Source organism: Passer montanus, unplaced genomic scaffold, assembly GCF_014805655.1.
Source record: "Passer montanus isolate IOZ18808 unplaced genomic scaffold, ASM1480565v1 scaffold45, whole genome shotgun sequence".
NCBI lineage: Eukaryota > Metazoa > Chordata > Aves > Passeriformes > Passeridae > Passer > Passer montanus.
The window spans coordinates 10,914,713-10,931,205 of NW_024369373.1; positions in this window are offsets into that span (position 1 = coordinate 10,914,713).

Sequence of the window (16,493 nt, forward strand, 5' to 3'; positions counted from 1 at the left end):
TCCCTGTGGATATTCTAAACGTTTTTCATAAGTTAAAGCTCTGCTATTGAGAAAATATTTTTAGGTAACCTTATGCCTTGATTGAGTATTCCTTATGTGGCTTCCCACTTTGCAGACTGCCCAAGGATCAGAAGCACTTGCAGCACCAGTTCTCTGTGTTCTGCATACCACAGACCATCCATTCAGCCTTCACAGGTGATGCACAGAGATACTAAAAACAAAACAGTGAATTTGTAGTTCCATGAATTTACTGGAGAATTTTGGGGGTTGGAATTGTTTTGCAAAATAATAATCCCAGTCACAAGAAAAGCATGTCTTATGAAAACACACACATTCCCCAGTCTATGCTGTAGGAGTTTCAAAGTGTAATGGACAAAGTAACCTGAGTTCAGACTCCTTTGAAAAGCTCAAAAGAACAAGAAGATGTGCTAAGTTTGTATCCTACAATCCTATCACTTTCACTCTGAGTACAGCTACAGTCTGACTCAGGTTTGGAAGAATTCTTTAGGTCATTCCCCAAATCAATAGACATAGCAGCCATTATTTAGCATGGAGCTAAATTCCAGACCAGTAAAGTAAACTTGCACTTAATTTTAAACTGTAGAGTATGATTGGACATGATTTTTCTTCTTTATACTATTCATTTTTATCAACACAATGTACTCTGAATTCTTTCTCTGGTAGGACCAGTCTGAGAGCTGGCTATAGTTCAGTGAAACCCTGGCAGACAAGTCCCTTCCCTGCTCAATGCAACCATCCTTTCAGTTTTGAATTTATCAATCATGCCACAGCTAATTGTCCTACAAATAGATTAAAATTAAATAAATATGAAATCATGGTGAGCACATGGATACTTTTCTATATAATACAAATAAAACAGAATTTGGTTCTGTATCATAGTTCTTTAAGGACAGAGCATCCCAAAGAATTTTTTAACAAAGTATCTTACAGATAGCACATTGAGTACAGAAAAATGTGGCAGCCAAAATGCTCTCAGCAAAACCTCAGATGTGTTCATAGGCAATAGAAGTTCTTTTATTGAGAAGACTTGTTTCCCAGGAAGCCAGAGTTTATTTCTGTTCTTTTTCACCAGAAAGAACAGACCCAAGACAAGTTTTTCTTCAACAAGATAAGCATTCTCTTAGATTCTTCACATCAGATGTGTTAACTGGTTTCAGTTAGAAGACATGGTGTTTCACAGCACCTAACACAATATTGCAAATGGAAGGCTGAACAAAACTGTGGTGAAAATAGTACTAAAATATAGGGATTCTAAAGAAATGGAGTAACCTACACTGTTCTGCTAATACCAAGATGTCTCCTGGAGTCTGAAAAAATCCCCGATATACAACCCTGCTGACGTTATTAGGGATGATAATTCTCAGTTTAATTTGCACCATTCAGTAAATGAGGAATTTATGCCAATCAATACACTTATGTATATACACATATATTTCTACCATATGTTACATCATATCTACAGGAAACACTGGAATGTACTGGCAGAATGGAAATAATGGGACTGACACTGACAGTCACACTGGAAATGTTCACTCAAATGCTCGCACTCCTTGAGGATATATCTGCAAATTTTTGGAAGTGTGAATGTTTTTGTCGCGTTTATATCTTCCCTGTAAATATCAAGTTCCACAAAATTTAGCCTCAGATATGGGTACTTCCTGCAACTTCCTGTGGAATTAGGATCATGTGCTCGTTTTACCACAGAAGTGGTCATTCCCAAGGTCAGCTTTACCCTATCTACTCATAGTCCTCTGTCTCCCATCCCCAGTCCATCCACAGATCACTCAAATTGCTGCTTTTATTCACATAAAGTGACTCGTTTTTATTGCCTGATCTTGCAACAAGTTGGGTGTTTTTGCAGTCAGAGGGACCTCAGCTGCCAGGTTCTTGAATGCAGACATTGCTTGCAGGGTGGGCTGGACATCCTGGAGAATGACACGTAAAACACTCAACTAGCATTTCATGAAATTACCATCACTGAGAGCAGTGCATCCACTAAGGGCCACAAGCAGTGCTCTGGGAACTCATGGGAGCTTTCTGCTGTGCCAGTACTGCCCAAACCATTTTGGGTTTTTAGCTAGTAAGATGTATCTTCCCTTCAGTGCTCCAGCCAAACTTAATTACTTGGCTTACCCCGAGGCTGCAAACTGAGGTAGCTTCAGAATGAGGGTGGCTTATATTAACTATATTTTAATTACTGTCTTCTCCACCATAACAGTAATGGTGGTTCTGTTAATCAAAGGAAATTAATTTCCCTTCACTCAGGTCAGCAATAAGCCTATTTTGGACTTTCACAGGGAGAAATTCCTGCTATTTTTTTAAAATATAGATATTATATACATATATATCTGCTTTCTTAAAAATTTAGAACATCCATGGAAATCAGGAATCATTGGTCTGTAAACACAAGATGCACCCAGATTTTCTACTATCTCCTGGCTGGTTAGATTATAATTAGAAAATAAAAAGAGCTATTAATTCTTCTCGTCTGTAGAAATTCAAGCTTCTGTGCAGAGGACTACAGTTAAAAGCTGAAAATGAGCACTGCTCTAATTATTTCATGTTTTATTTTCAAACTCATTTTCACATTTATTGAAATTCTTCAATGCAGCTGTGGAGCTTGCTATGACTTTTTTGACTCCAACTGAAGAACCATAAGCATATCCCATACTTTAGCCAAATGACGCCTGTCAAACTAGAGGTCAAATTCATCCCAGCTATCTCAACAAGTAAAATAATTCCTAAATATCAATTTAAAGATCTTGCAGCTAGAAAGACAAATAAAACAGACCTTCACAATGTCATGAAAGTACAGAAGAAGGATTACAAGAATCTGTGAAGTCCAGAACCCTTTAAACAGTGCTGTTTGCTATGAAGCATGACAATATCAGAGAATGTTGAGAGAGTGATTCTGCTGGTCACTCTTCAAATATTCTGGACTATAGAAGACCAAAACAGATTTTTCTTTGCTTAATTTAGTGCTCAGTGTTAAGCAAGGAGCTGTTTAACTGAACCTTCAAACTTCTTTTTATAGAAAGGAAAAACATTTGTTTGAAAGAGGAAAATATTTAAGTTATTTGTGGCAGGATTTTTTAAGAAATATCTGCCCTCGTTGCACCTCTTATACTGCTAGGCAGCATTAGAACTGTGTTTCTGTCCCTATTTTAATGTTGTATGCTGGACTTAGGTCTGATCTTAAGGAATTACAGGTCACATACCATTGCCACTCAGAAATTGCTACTTCTAAGTACTACAATTTAATAAAATTTAAAGGCAGATAAATAATTAATCCCAGCCTGAAAATGTCAGCCAAAAATGAAAGAAGGCAAAGGAAGAAACATTGGTGTGATTACCTAAAAATTCAGAGTTGAATCTCCACAGAGATGGTGAAAATCAGATGGACAACATCATTTCACGTCCCAAATAATGTTTTCAAATAAAACAATTATTATGTAGGCATATATTGGGAAGATTCCAGCTCTCCACTGGCTAAGAAAGTTACTGAGTAGCACCCAGGTAAGATGCTTTGGAAGACTAAAGTAATTGTGAAAATGATCACAAGTAGAGCAAAAGTCACCAGCATAATTTTTTTCATATTTTAGCCCTTGCTAAACTTCATTTTCTCCAATCCTGTATGCCAGCTAACTAGGGGGGGATTGAGGCTTGTATATTAACTAAGGATTAACTCATTTTTCCTCAGTTACTTGGGTAATTTTGACAGTTTTTTTTTTTTACTTTTTTTTTTTTTTAATAAGGTCTTGGCATTAAAACAAGCACATTAGAGGAATTGAAAAGAGACAAAAGTCTTCTCATAATATTCAGGTCAAGGTCCTTTTATGGAGCTTGCTGATTATATAACTCCATGTATTTTCATATTCTAGGACTACAGTGGGAAAAAAGGCTCAAACACATAATATCCTAGACTTTCTGACAATCAGTAATATGACCCTGAGAAGATGATTCAAAGTCCACAGAAATCAATAGCAGCCTTACTCCATTTGTAATATTTGTCTTGATGCTCTTCAGTTATTCATCTGATACGAGTAAATCAAAGAACACATGACAAACTTTGCAATTTTTATTTAGAAAAGTTCTGCCTATTCTCTTTTGCTATTTTCAAGCAACCTACCACCATGTTCACCAAACCTGAAGCTGAAGAATCTTATCTGCAGCTGATTATTTCATTTTGGAAAAAGAGCTGACTGTTCCAAAAAGTCTTGCAGAGGTACATGGAGACTGTCAACTCTTCAAAGAGAACTGAGACAAGATTAAACCTAGACATTTTAAATATCATTATTATAAATGTGCACTAAATTCAGTTGCTAATTGGATTAGAGTTTCACTGACTAGATTTAAACTACAATCCTGACTATGCATTTAACCCAGGTATGAGGAGGTTACCTAAAGTAAATCCATAAATTATTGTGCTTCTAATGATATATTCAGAGGTCTCTGCACAACACTCAGCAATAAAAAACTCTCTTATGGAAAATAGCTGCTGAACAATGACATCCACTGATACCGTAGCCTGCTATACCTCCTATTAGAAACCCCACATTCATACCCCTGTAGTATCCTGTGGAGCATCTCCAGTGCATCTAAGAAAGGGTAAAAGCTTTGGGTTAATAATTCATTATGAATAGTCTACATTTTCATGCAGTGTGTATCCAGGTGATACTATGCTTAATATAAATTCAAAATGTCAGCTTAAAAAAAAAGGAAAGAAAGAAAGAAAAAAGAAAGTCTTTCTGCCTTTGTTTTAAGTGTGAACCCTGAAATAATTTATTCATGGTACCATAATAAACTGTCAGCTATCTTGACAACTAAAAATTAAGTGCACTGTACTCCTTGGAAATTCCCAGAAATATTCCTTTTTTTGTTACAAAAAAGAATAGAGAGAAAAGACAACACATTGAAACCCACGGCCAGACTCCACATGCACTGAAACTTCATTCAGATGCCACTGCTTAGGATCTGTAGAGCCCTTAAGTCATAACAACCTATCAGGAAAAAATCACCTGAAGTGATCTCGGCATATCTAAAAATGTTCAACTGTCGTTTTGAAGCAGTAATTCAAGTATTTAAACTCAGGCAAAAAAAAACTCTTGATGGAAAATACAAGGGAAAAAAGCATGTTAGTGGAAGAGAAAGTGCCTTAATTGGGTAGTTAGGAGTATTTGATAGGATTATAAAAAGGCAAAACTGTCAGAATGCAATTCTTCTACTGGCCATTGGCCAAAGCAGTGCAAATTTTAGAGGGAAGAATAAACCTCCACAATTATACAGCATCTCCCACATAAGATAATTTTGAAACAATTCTCAGCATTTCACTTTCATTTGAGTGAGAGCAAATTTTCACTCACTTTATAGTTTCCCACTGAATTTCTTCATCATTTAAGTCTTTGTCTATAAAAGGAAATAAGCCCCAATGAAAAGCCACTGAGAGCTGCTGCACCAACACATATGCCTGGTGTGGACAAGCAAGTATTCTAATTGCACCAGAATTTATTCTTTTTGAATCATTTCACTCTTGCAAAGTACCTGCACCAGAAGCTGTATCAATTCAGGTACACCAATGACTCAGCTGCAGCTGAAGCAAATGTCCACCCCAGAAAAGCTCTGGAATGATTAGAGGTAACAGGTCAGCAGCAGCTCCCTGCTGTGAAACTTTAATTCATCTTCAGCTACCAAAGTGCTTCTCTTCTCTACATGAGCCAAAACTTTCTCTCTCCCCAAACTTTAACCCTGGATTTTTAAAGGCTAACCATTCTTCTGACCTAAAAACCCTGCTATAAGTAAGGAGAAACTCACCAGGAAAGGAAGATAGAATGAAGATCCCAATACTGTTGAGCACTGTTGGGTTTATTTTCAAAAGAACAAAACTTGCATTCCTTGATGTGAACCTTGAAGAGCTGTCAGAACTACTATCCATCCAGTAGAAAGATTCCTACTTAGTAAAATGGAGAGTCTCATGATAGAACTTCATACCTGCTGCCTCTGACAAGTAAGGAAGCTTTCTTTTTTTTTTTTTTTCCCATGCTGGTAGCAAACATTTCTAAATATTCTGTCATTACAACTTCTATATGAAAGAGCACAAAGGAACACACAAGAAAAATTAGGTTGTATATTCAGAGCTACATTTCACTTGACCTTAGCTTTTAAGTGGCGACCGATAGATTGCTAATTTGTTGCTTTATATTCTATATATATTATATACAAAAAATATATATATACACTATATATATACACACTGTATATTATATATTGCCTACATATATTATATTCATATATGCTATGTATTGATATATAGTATATTTAAAATGTATTTATATTATATATATATATCTATGTATCATATATATGTCTCTCCTGCACAGTAGACATTATGTGTCGTGCAGTTTGCTCATTGCTACCTCAACTTTTTTTATTTGATCAAATGAAAAAATATTTGCATTAAGAAAGCTGCTTTGAACTAAGATTTTTATAGTACATAGTATTTGTTACAATCCATTCTGAGAAAGAAAAGAAAATACGGAAGTCCAACAATGCAAATGTAGGACTAACACCTTCAGATCAGGATTTCTCTTTCCATTCCCTTCCCTTCTACTACCAATATGACTTTCTCAATCAACTTGGCAAAGTTACACAGACAGCAGAGAAGTAGCAACAATGTCAGAATCATTTCTGTGAGGTCCACAGGGACAATTTCAAGCAGACGAAATCATAGAATCATAGTATTTTAGTTTAGAAAAGACCTCTAAGACCAGTGAGTGAAACCATTAATCCAGCACTGCTGAGTCTGACTGACCCTTCAGACCCTTCACAAGATTTGTTGCCCTTCTCTGGACATGTTCCATCACCTCAGTGTCCTTCCTTTATTAAGGCACCCAAAAATGAGCACAGGATTTGAGGAGTGGCCTCAACAGGGGCCAATACAGAAGAAGAATCCCTTCCCTGGTCCTGCTGAGCACACTGTTGCTGATACAGGCCAGGTATCCTTGGCCTTCTTGGCCACCTGGGCACACCTGGCTCGTGTTCAACTCTTGTCAACAAGCACCTCCAGGTCCTTTCCTGCCAGACAATTTCCAGCCACTCTGCCCCAGCCTGGATCCCTGGATGGGGCTGCTGTGGCCCAAGTGCAAGATCCAACACTTGGCCTTATTGAACCTCAGACCACTGGCCTTGGCCCACTGATCCAGCCTGTCCCACTGCAGACCAACACTGCTGCCCAACTCTGTCACTGCAAGGAGACTGATGGTGCACTTGAACCCCTTGTCCAGATCATTTACAAAGGTATTAAACAGGACTGGTCCCAACACTGCACTCAGTTTTTATCCAGCAAACAAGGCACCTATCCAAGCCACAAACAGCCAGTTTCTCCAGGACTATGCTGTGGGAAATTGTGTCAAATGCTTTGCTTGAGTCCAGGTAGACAAGATCCACAGCCTTACCTTCATCTACTAAGTGGGGCACCTTGTCACAGAAGGAGATCAAGTTACTCAAGCAGGAACTGCATTTCATAAACCCAGGGTGACTGGGCACAATCCCCTGGTGTCCTGCACGGGCCAGGTGATGGCACTCAGGATGATCTGCTCACAGCAGTCAGAAGAAATACCTGTCTTGGGGTTTTATCCTATATTGTTTTATCATAACTGCACATTAAATATTAATAACTGCAAAAAGGACAGAGAAAAATGCCTCTTGACTTATCCTGAGGTTGGCTGCAAACTGGGAACCATGATATTTTGAAGTATATACCTCTTAACTGTACCACTTTCAGGGGCAGGCTAATGTATTTAAGTGACATGTAGTATCCTCACATTTTCTATCCCTCATTGGAGATTTTCAGCTTCCAGGTCAGAATTTCCAAACCCAACAGACAACAACATCAGATATTCCAAACTGGGGGGGGAGGAATAGCTGGTGCACAAAAAGGGATCCTTTTTAACAACTGATCAACCTCCAAGTGACAGTTTATTATCAATAGCTGAAAAACACACTTATGCCACAAGTGGAAGTTACCATCCCTTGATGCTGTAACCCTGTGAGGAGGATTAGCAATCTTAGAATTTGGTATCTATTGCAAATATTTGATATGGTGTGTTACAGTACGAATAACAGCTTAGTGCAATACATGTTATTGGTTCACCAACAAGGAGCACACCCTTCAGCTCTCACACGGCTTCTGTGTTCTCAAATACAACAGCCTAGCTATTAAAAAATAAATTGCCTTTTTTTAATGTCATATGTGTGACATTTGAAAAAAAAAAAAAAGCACTTCCTTTCTTCTTTCCTTCTTCTGCGTCACTAGAATAATTTCTTCCTCCTCAACTCACATTTAAACACATTCTACTCAACACAGCTTCAGTGTATGAAACTACCATAAATGATGGTGTCTTCAATTCCTACTATTACCTGTTCATTATCTAAAACAATTAAAACTTAAGGGAAATTACAAAGAATATCTGTGAAAGACATGCTGCAGGAAGATTTTCAAAATTACTCTTCTAAGATTGTAAGGAGTGTAATTACTCTGACAATCCATCACTGTCTTTTGTGTGTCATGAGATACAGCTGTTACTGTTGGATTCATGATATTCTGCACATCTCTTACCTGTAACAAGCCAGCAGGAGCTGAGCTCAGCCACTGCGTGCTCTTCTATTGTGAGCAAGCTCAGCCAAAAGACAACTTATATCAAACAAACTGGAGAAAATTCAAATACCAGCACATACTACAGAGACTAGCTGTCTCTTCATTTAAATGTAGGAGTAGGATTGAAACTACCATCAAATTTACCCTTGGTGCTATGAAGACCAAATAAAGTGATCATGAGCAGTCCTGCCATGGAAATGATGCAATTACACACATATTTTTTATATAAGCTTTCATGGGAAGAGTATAAATGGTTTGAACTTCTTCATCTATGTGGTTTAACTTCCTTTTTTCATTCAAAAATATTAAATCCAGACTCAAAAACCTACTTTAGATTCCTACCAAACAGCAGTACTCTTCCAAAATAGCATTACACGACTTTTATTTCTATTCAAGTTTTTCTGCCCTTTAACTTGCACACACTCCATATATACTGAAAAATATTTTTGTATGATTACTGCTATGATAAACACAGGTCCCAATATCAAAACATAAAGCCTGAGATATGGGAGAGATTCAATGTTCTGTTCTTAACATGAGCATGAATCATTCTACCTGAATAACCCTAAACCAAATCATTTGTGAAATCAGCATATACCTCACATCCCACCCAAAATATTTGATGGGTCACCACCTTCTCCACATGGACAAAAAGAGGAAGTACTCACGGTACACAATTGGAAACTTTTCTTTTTTGTTTGAAGAGCATGGAGAGTAGTAAACTTGCTATAAATCTGTTCTTCACTTACAAACCAAAACATTCAATGCAAATTAGAGCAATGTTTTTCAAAGAAAGAAAAAAGTTAAAATTTTTTCACTTACAATTAAGAAAAATTATAAATAACATATACATTACAAGTGAAGGCAACAGCTACAGAAACAATTTATTTACATGCTGCTAGTTGTTTAATCATCTTTAAATTGCCTTTGAAAATTAAATTTTAAATGTTTTCCTGATCTCAGTTATTTTTCAAGTAAATATTATGTATATTAATAGCTTGCTTGCTTTGTTTCCACATTTCATAAAGTTTCTATGGATTTAGACATTCCAGGATTTATGTTTATTGGTTTGAAATCTGTATGAGGGAGCAGAGATTCTATGAATTACAAAAATCAACTAATAAATCAACCAAACAAAAAATGCTTGCACTGTTTAAAAAACATAATCAGAGGCTAAAGAGCTAAGCTCAGACAATAAGTAAATTAGATTTATGTCTTGCATGTAAAGATCACTGATAACTAAAGCTCACTTGTCTCAATTTATTTTAAGCAGAAGTGAGGGCAGTGGCACTCACGAAGAGTCTAAAAATAATAAATTACATCTTATTGCACAAAGTCAAAGGTTAAACTTATTATTGCTCACCACAGGCCAACCTTAACCCCAGGATTAATGCCATAAACAAAACAAAAATTCAGTTTGCACACATAATGCACGAGGTTAATGTCTCTGAAGAATTACAAAAGGGAAATGATGCCCCCTACTGCTCCCAGAAAATGTTTCTGTATAAACACACTATTTTGGTTCAAAGGGAATTATCATGTACAACCAATGAACATGTATTTTCAAACTAACTAGTACTCATTAGCATGACATATGCCAAGGACAATTTATTTCTTCTTTGGACTTTAATTAAAATATATGAAGGGCCTTTCCTTGTAGAGAAAACTCTCAGGGGCACAAACAGCTAGAGAGGATATAGAATCTAAGTTTCTCAGGAGTTACACATTTTGGTGAAGAAAATATGAAGATTCAATTCAATTTTTTTGTCTTCATGCATTTCTGATTACATCAAACTTCAAATAACTTTTATGTAGCAGTGATACTTTGCAAACAGCAAAGTTGATAGAATGGTGTTTGATGTCTGGTAGCAATTTGACACAATTTGACACAATTCATTGAAAGCTAACAAAGCCCATACCATGCCTTGGAGTTATGGAAAACCACAGCTCAATTCCTAACCCAGTTTTATGGTTCTGGTATCACAGACACTGTTGTAATGGATTTCTTGATGGGCAGGTAAAGCAACAAGGTTATTGTTTGAATTACTTTTCAGGGAAAGAGCTCAAATCCTGAAGAGCTTTTACAGGTGTCTCATTTGTTCTGCTTTCAAGCCACAGTAGACCCAATGATATCAATACTGTTAAGTCATGAGTTCCACCAGTGTAAGTGAAAAATAACTCCCAAATTCTTAAAGATATTGGACACGGTGAATTTCTCTATTTCAAAGTAAACTACATAAATATTACTGGGTACATTGTTGCCTTTGATCTGACCTTCAGCACCCTTGTGACTATTCCTAAACATATCTAATCTTAAAACTGCTATCACCTACCTTTGCTCAAGGCTTGCAGAGTGAAATGGCTGCAGTTCACAAGTTCTTATGCCACAAACATAACCAAAATAAAATCAGTAAGCCAATTTAATAAGCGTGCTTTTTTATTTATTAAGTCCTATTTTATGACAAATCTTACCATGTGTGATGTTATTTAGACAATACTACTGTGGCCTTGCATTGGTCATTTTCAGCTCAAAGCACAGTGAAACACTGATACAAGAGGAACATTTTTACCTGATTCTTATGAGGATGCCTCTGCAGTTGAGTGTGAGAAATGAAAAAATTTTGTCGTTCCTTGTCAGAGCACACAAAATTGAAATTGCAGCACCTGTATATTGGGAAACAGTTGGTTAGAACCATTTCTGCTCATTCATATTAACTTTACAGCTCAATCAACAAGAGGAAAAAGTGTTCATGATGGTTTACTGTTTCAAAATGAACTGGACCCAAGACAGGCCCAGTAATGAGGTTTAACAAAATACAAATTCTATTCAAACTTGTAAGATTGTATGTCATGAACATGTGTATCATGTTTTCCCAAGAGCATATTTTCAAATAAGTTCAGAAATCAAGCTCCATCCCAGAGTTTTCTTTTTCTTTTCACTGTTGATGTTTTCTAGCAGGAAGTTTGGCCCTCACAGTACTGCCTGAGTAACACTGGTTCAGGTTTGCAGTACAGCTATGCTCTTCTAATAAAAATATAAATAATAATATAAATCTCCATGGATTAACTGGACTTAGAAGTAGATTTAAATAAATACATAATGTTCTAGGGTCAAAGGAGATGATTTTAAACCAGTCAAGAGCAGGCATTGTCCAGGGAGGAAATTCAAATAATTGCATCTTATTTCCAAGGAAAGTTGCATTTAACTGTGCTAAAATACAGCTCAAATGCATTGGGGATAGTCCTGACTTATACATATTTCTACATGCATGATGGAAGTGTGTTGTTTAAGGATTTAATAGTCTGGAGAAGGCTGCAGACTGACAGCAGTATGAAAATGTGGGTAACATGAATGACAGAGGTTTGAAAAATTTTATTAGTCATATAAAGCAAATTACCTTCAACTTATTTTTCCCAGATATTGATGTAGGACTCTCCAATAAAATACTATTACTTGTAGTGGAATAAGCTGAAATGGGATGGTATCACCCTGAAAACATTTTACTGTTTTTCTATCACTGTGAAACCAAGCACATAAATGAAGGCATCCCATTTCTCTAACTATGCTTTCTAAATGTGAAAGGGTTGAAGCAATTTCCAGAGGTCTCTATCTAGAAAAAGCCTTCCACTGATATTTAACTGAACTGCCTTTGCGCTGACACACGCAATAAAATACATTGGAATCAAATGTAAATGCATCATTGTGCTTTATGTAAAGAAAATCAGCTTAATTTGCTTTTTCACCACTATTACACAAGCCTAACATGCCCAATTGTTGTAACTAAAAGTTTATTGAAATTGTTGCAAATATTCCGATTTACATCAGTTGATTAATAATTCAGCTGTTTCTGGTAGTATTATATCGAGCCTTATTCTCACAGGAAGCAGTCCTGAGTCCAATTTTTGACTGCAGTGTTTTCTTATACCCCTCAAGAGAGGATCAATTACAGTGGTAATATATCAGAAATATATTCACACACTTGACAGTGTAGAAATGACTGTATGTACAAAAAGTCTGGCCCAGCTTACTCTCCATACACAAAAGTTTAAAAATCTTGGTGTATTCAGAAGGAATTCTCATTTGTAATTGAAGAAAAAATATTGTTCTATAAAAGAAAATAGAAACCAAGTACTACCACACTGTTCCAGGCATTAAAATAATACTAAAATTTAGGACCAGATTCTGTAAAACCTTACTGAAGTAAATCAGCATTTAGTCTGCTCAGCAGTCAAACTGAAGTCAACAGGACCAGACATTCAGGTGAATATTCACTTTTCTTGGTCTTAACCTTATAACAGTTAGATTTTGTGCAAGTTATCTGCAAACTGACATAATTCAGACATAGATGTCTCTATGCCTATTGTCATCCTGCTTTGCACAAATATAAAAACAAAAAACACATCACCCAACAGTAAGGTTTACTACAGACTGCACCTTTTAAAAGCATTAAAAAGCCACTGTAAGCACATCTTCACAGCTCATTGCACCTCTTGCACCTTCCAATTACTGGTGCAACTTCCCACCCACTCTGAAACTGAACTGAACCTCCCGGAACAGACAGAACTCAGCTGTAAGGTCCTATTCTGTTAGCAGTCAGCCACCTAGCATGCAAGCACATTGCTCAGCAATTAACCATACCTAGTGCTTTACAGAAAAAAAAAAAAAGAACGAAAATTAAATTCTGGTAGTCAGGGTAGTAGCAAAAAAATGTTTATGAAAGTTTAAAAAAAACAAACACTTGGCTGCAAGAGTCATAAAACCTTAATGATGCTCAAGAGTCTCACTTTTGATGACCCATAAAAAATTATTTGAAAGAGCTTTATGAAATCCCTAGATTTTAGCAAGATTAGCAAGAGTGCTGCTTTAATTTTTTGTAGTTGCAGAAACTTTGACAAAGTACTCTATTTTAAACTAACTTAGAGTGGCACTTGAGTGTGGCTCACTTTTTGCATTGCTCAGAGCCAGCTGCACGGTGCTGACACCCCTTCAGATACCACTTGGCATTTCTGCAAGTAATTGAGTAGTGTTCAATCCCCTCTCACAATAAAAATTGTACTCTTAGGTTATCATTTGTTCTGTCAGTCATCCAAGTGAAGCTGCAATGTTTAAATACGCAGTAGTCACACAGTGTGGAACCTTTAAAATTACTGGTAATAATATAGCTAAATATTTACATTATAAAAAAGCCCCACAAAACTGTCTCCTGGAACATTTCCCAGGCTAAATAGCAGCCTTTGCCAATACACCTGCAGCTTTTTGTAACTAATTAAGAAACTTGAGCCAACACACTCAAAAAGCCTCAAAAAACCAAATGCAGAGTCCATTACTTGAAAAAAAAACCTACCCATTCTCAACAATTGATGCATCTGTAATTGCAGTACTTTTTTCTTACTTTCATAGAGACTCAATTATTTACAAGATGTTATTTTGAAAAGAAATTGGAATTAAGAGAAGTAATTAATTCTAAAATTGAGGGATAGAATAAGTTTTGGTTATAGAAACTACTAATTAGAGAACCTGTACCTTGGATCATTTTCAAAAAGTTTGCCTCTTGATACAAAACTTGATGATTATAGGTTCACAAAGATGGCAGCGTTGCAACAAATTGTCCAAAAGGGAAACCTTCTTCATCACCTTCTTAGTCACCAGGGCTTCAAATGTCTGTCACACCATAACTGGGGACTTGAACAAGATATAGAAGTTTTTCTCTACAAAGCATTTTTAATAATTATGTTTCAAAGCATTTTTGGCTTTTTCCTCTGTAGTTCTGTAAACAACAAAAAAACAACAACAAAAAAATTTTAGTTAAAAAATATACCAATATTTCCTAACAAGAATTTGGAGTTGCCTTAAGTTTCAGTATTATATTACACACAAAACTTGGGGGCTTTAGTCACATTATTTCTATATCTTTCCTTCTGAAAGATATAGAATTTACTTGAGGTATCACTCTTAGAATATGTTACTATTTGTGCTAAGACTGCAAATTAAAGTTTTTGCTATTCATATTAATGCAGGATACTTCCTATACCCTAGTATTTTAAGTCTACCTCCTGCAATCAAACAAATATTTAGATTTATGCATGCAGATAACCTCACTGAAGACCATAGTACTGAAGATCAGAGAACCATCTGTAAGTGCATTCATAGACTCCATTGCTCATTGACCCAGCACGGCAACTGAAAAACAGTTTGGAAATTTGTTTTCCTCGTTGTTTCAACCAGTACAGCTCCTGTTTCAAGTACACAGCCCAAACCCAAACTACTCAGGAAGACCCAGTTTCATAAAATCATTCACACAACCAATTTTCAATTGCAGAAATTCTAATAAAGAGCAAGCAGTTGCGCCAGGCAGCTGAATCAAGCTATTGCAAAACATCAAAAAAACCCCACACCTATTTACTCATCACCATCACAGAATTTCCCCAACAGAAATACAAATAATGAACTTGGCATCAACTCACATTCAGGAAAAGCTCTAATATATCCTGCAGAAGTGCCAAGCAGAAAAGCAAGACCAGGCATTGGGTGTGTCAAATTCCTTCGACTGCTACCAGCAAAATATTGCACTTTTCCATCTCTAACATAAACTTACAAGATACAACCCAAGATCCAGGAAAGTGAAATTTCCCTTGCAACTAAACAGAGCCTGTCACTTACTGCAAAATAAATTCCTCCCATAGGAGGAAAACAAAATCATTCTTTCCCAACAAATCCACTTTGTAAGCAGCCTATTGTAAGATGTCAGAGAATTTCCAGTGTTCTCAGCTTAGCTCACATTTAGGGTTTGTACACCTGCATTTGTGCTTATGGCAAGAGGCTTGAAATTACTCCTAAGTCTGAAGAAGATTAAGTTAAGGCTGCAGTTCCAAAACAAACAAAAAAAATAGGTAAAAATATGATATTTTTCTAGTCCGCATCATAACAATGCAGGGAGAAAGTTCCAACTTGTTTTAATAATTGTCCCATGTATACAATAATTAGTAAACCTTTTCCATAGCATCTTTTTTTTTCCACCTCAAAAGGGCTTTAGTTTGTCTTGAATGTTACAATGTCAGGTACTACCTAATCTCAGCAGAGCCACAACTGCTCACACCCACAGTGCCCTCCCTGAGAGCAGCCTCAGACCACTACAATGCATTTGAATACAAACTTATCAGGAATATATCTAGAATTATACTCATACAATAAATTCAGCAGGGAAAACGTGTTTTATAGCATACAGCATGGCAAAATAGGCAAGGAATACCTACAGCACCAAGCATTATCCACATCATTTAGAAGTCAGTAAGCCTTCTTTTATATGAGAGATTCCAAAAGACTGTGTTGATGTGGTAGAAATAAATTTTCTTTCCGCTTTTGAATGATATTTTGTGTCCCAAAATGCTGGCAATTTCATTTTCATTATGAAGTTCCTTCCTTAAAATGTCGTTTGTAAGTAATAATAGCTAAAAGAAACGTCGGCTGCAGTGTCTGCGTTTTAACAGTGGATGGCACCAATCACCCCAGAAATTGCCTCCCTAAATATTAGATTACATTCCTATGTGTGAACCTTGTAGCATAATTCAACGGGAAAGCGAAATGCAAACGTTTAAACAACAAAAACAGGAAAAAAATTATTGTATTCTGGGAAGTACTTTAGGGAAGCATCTTTCTTAAATATGACACTCTGTGTCAAAATCCTGTCCCGTGCAGAATGAGTGTTTGTGTGCAAATGCAGCCTGTGTACACAGATGTTTGGGTTTTTTTGTTTTTTTGGGTTTTTTTGGTTTTTTTTTTCATTTTACCACTGTCACAGACAAATATTTTATTTGGCTC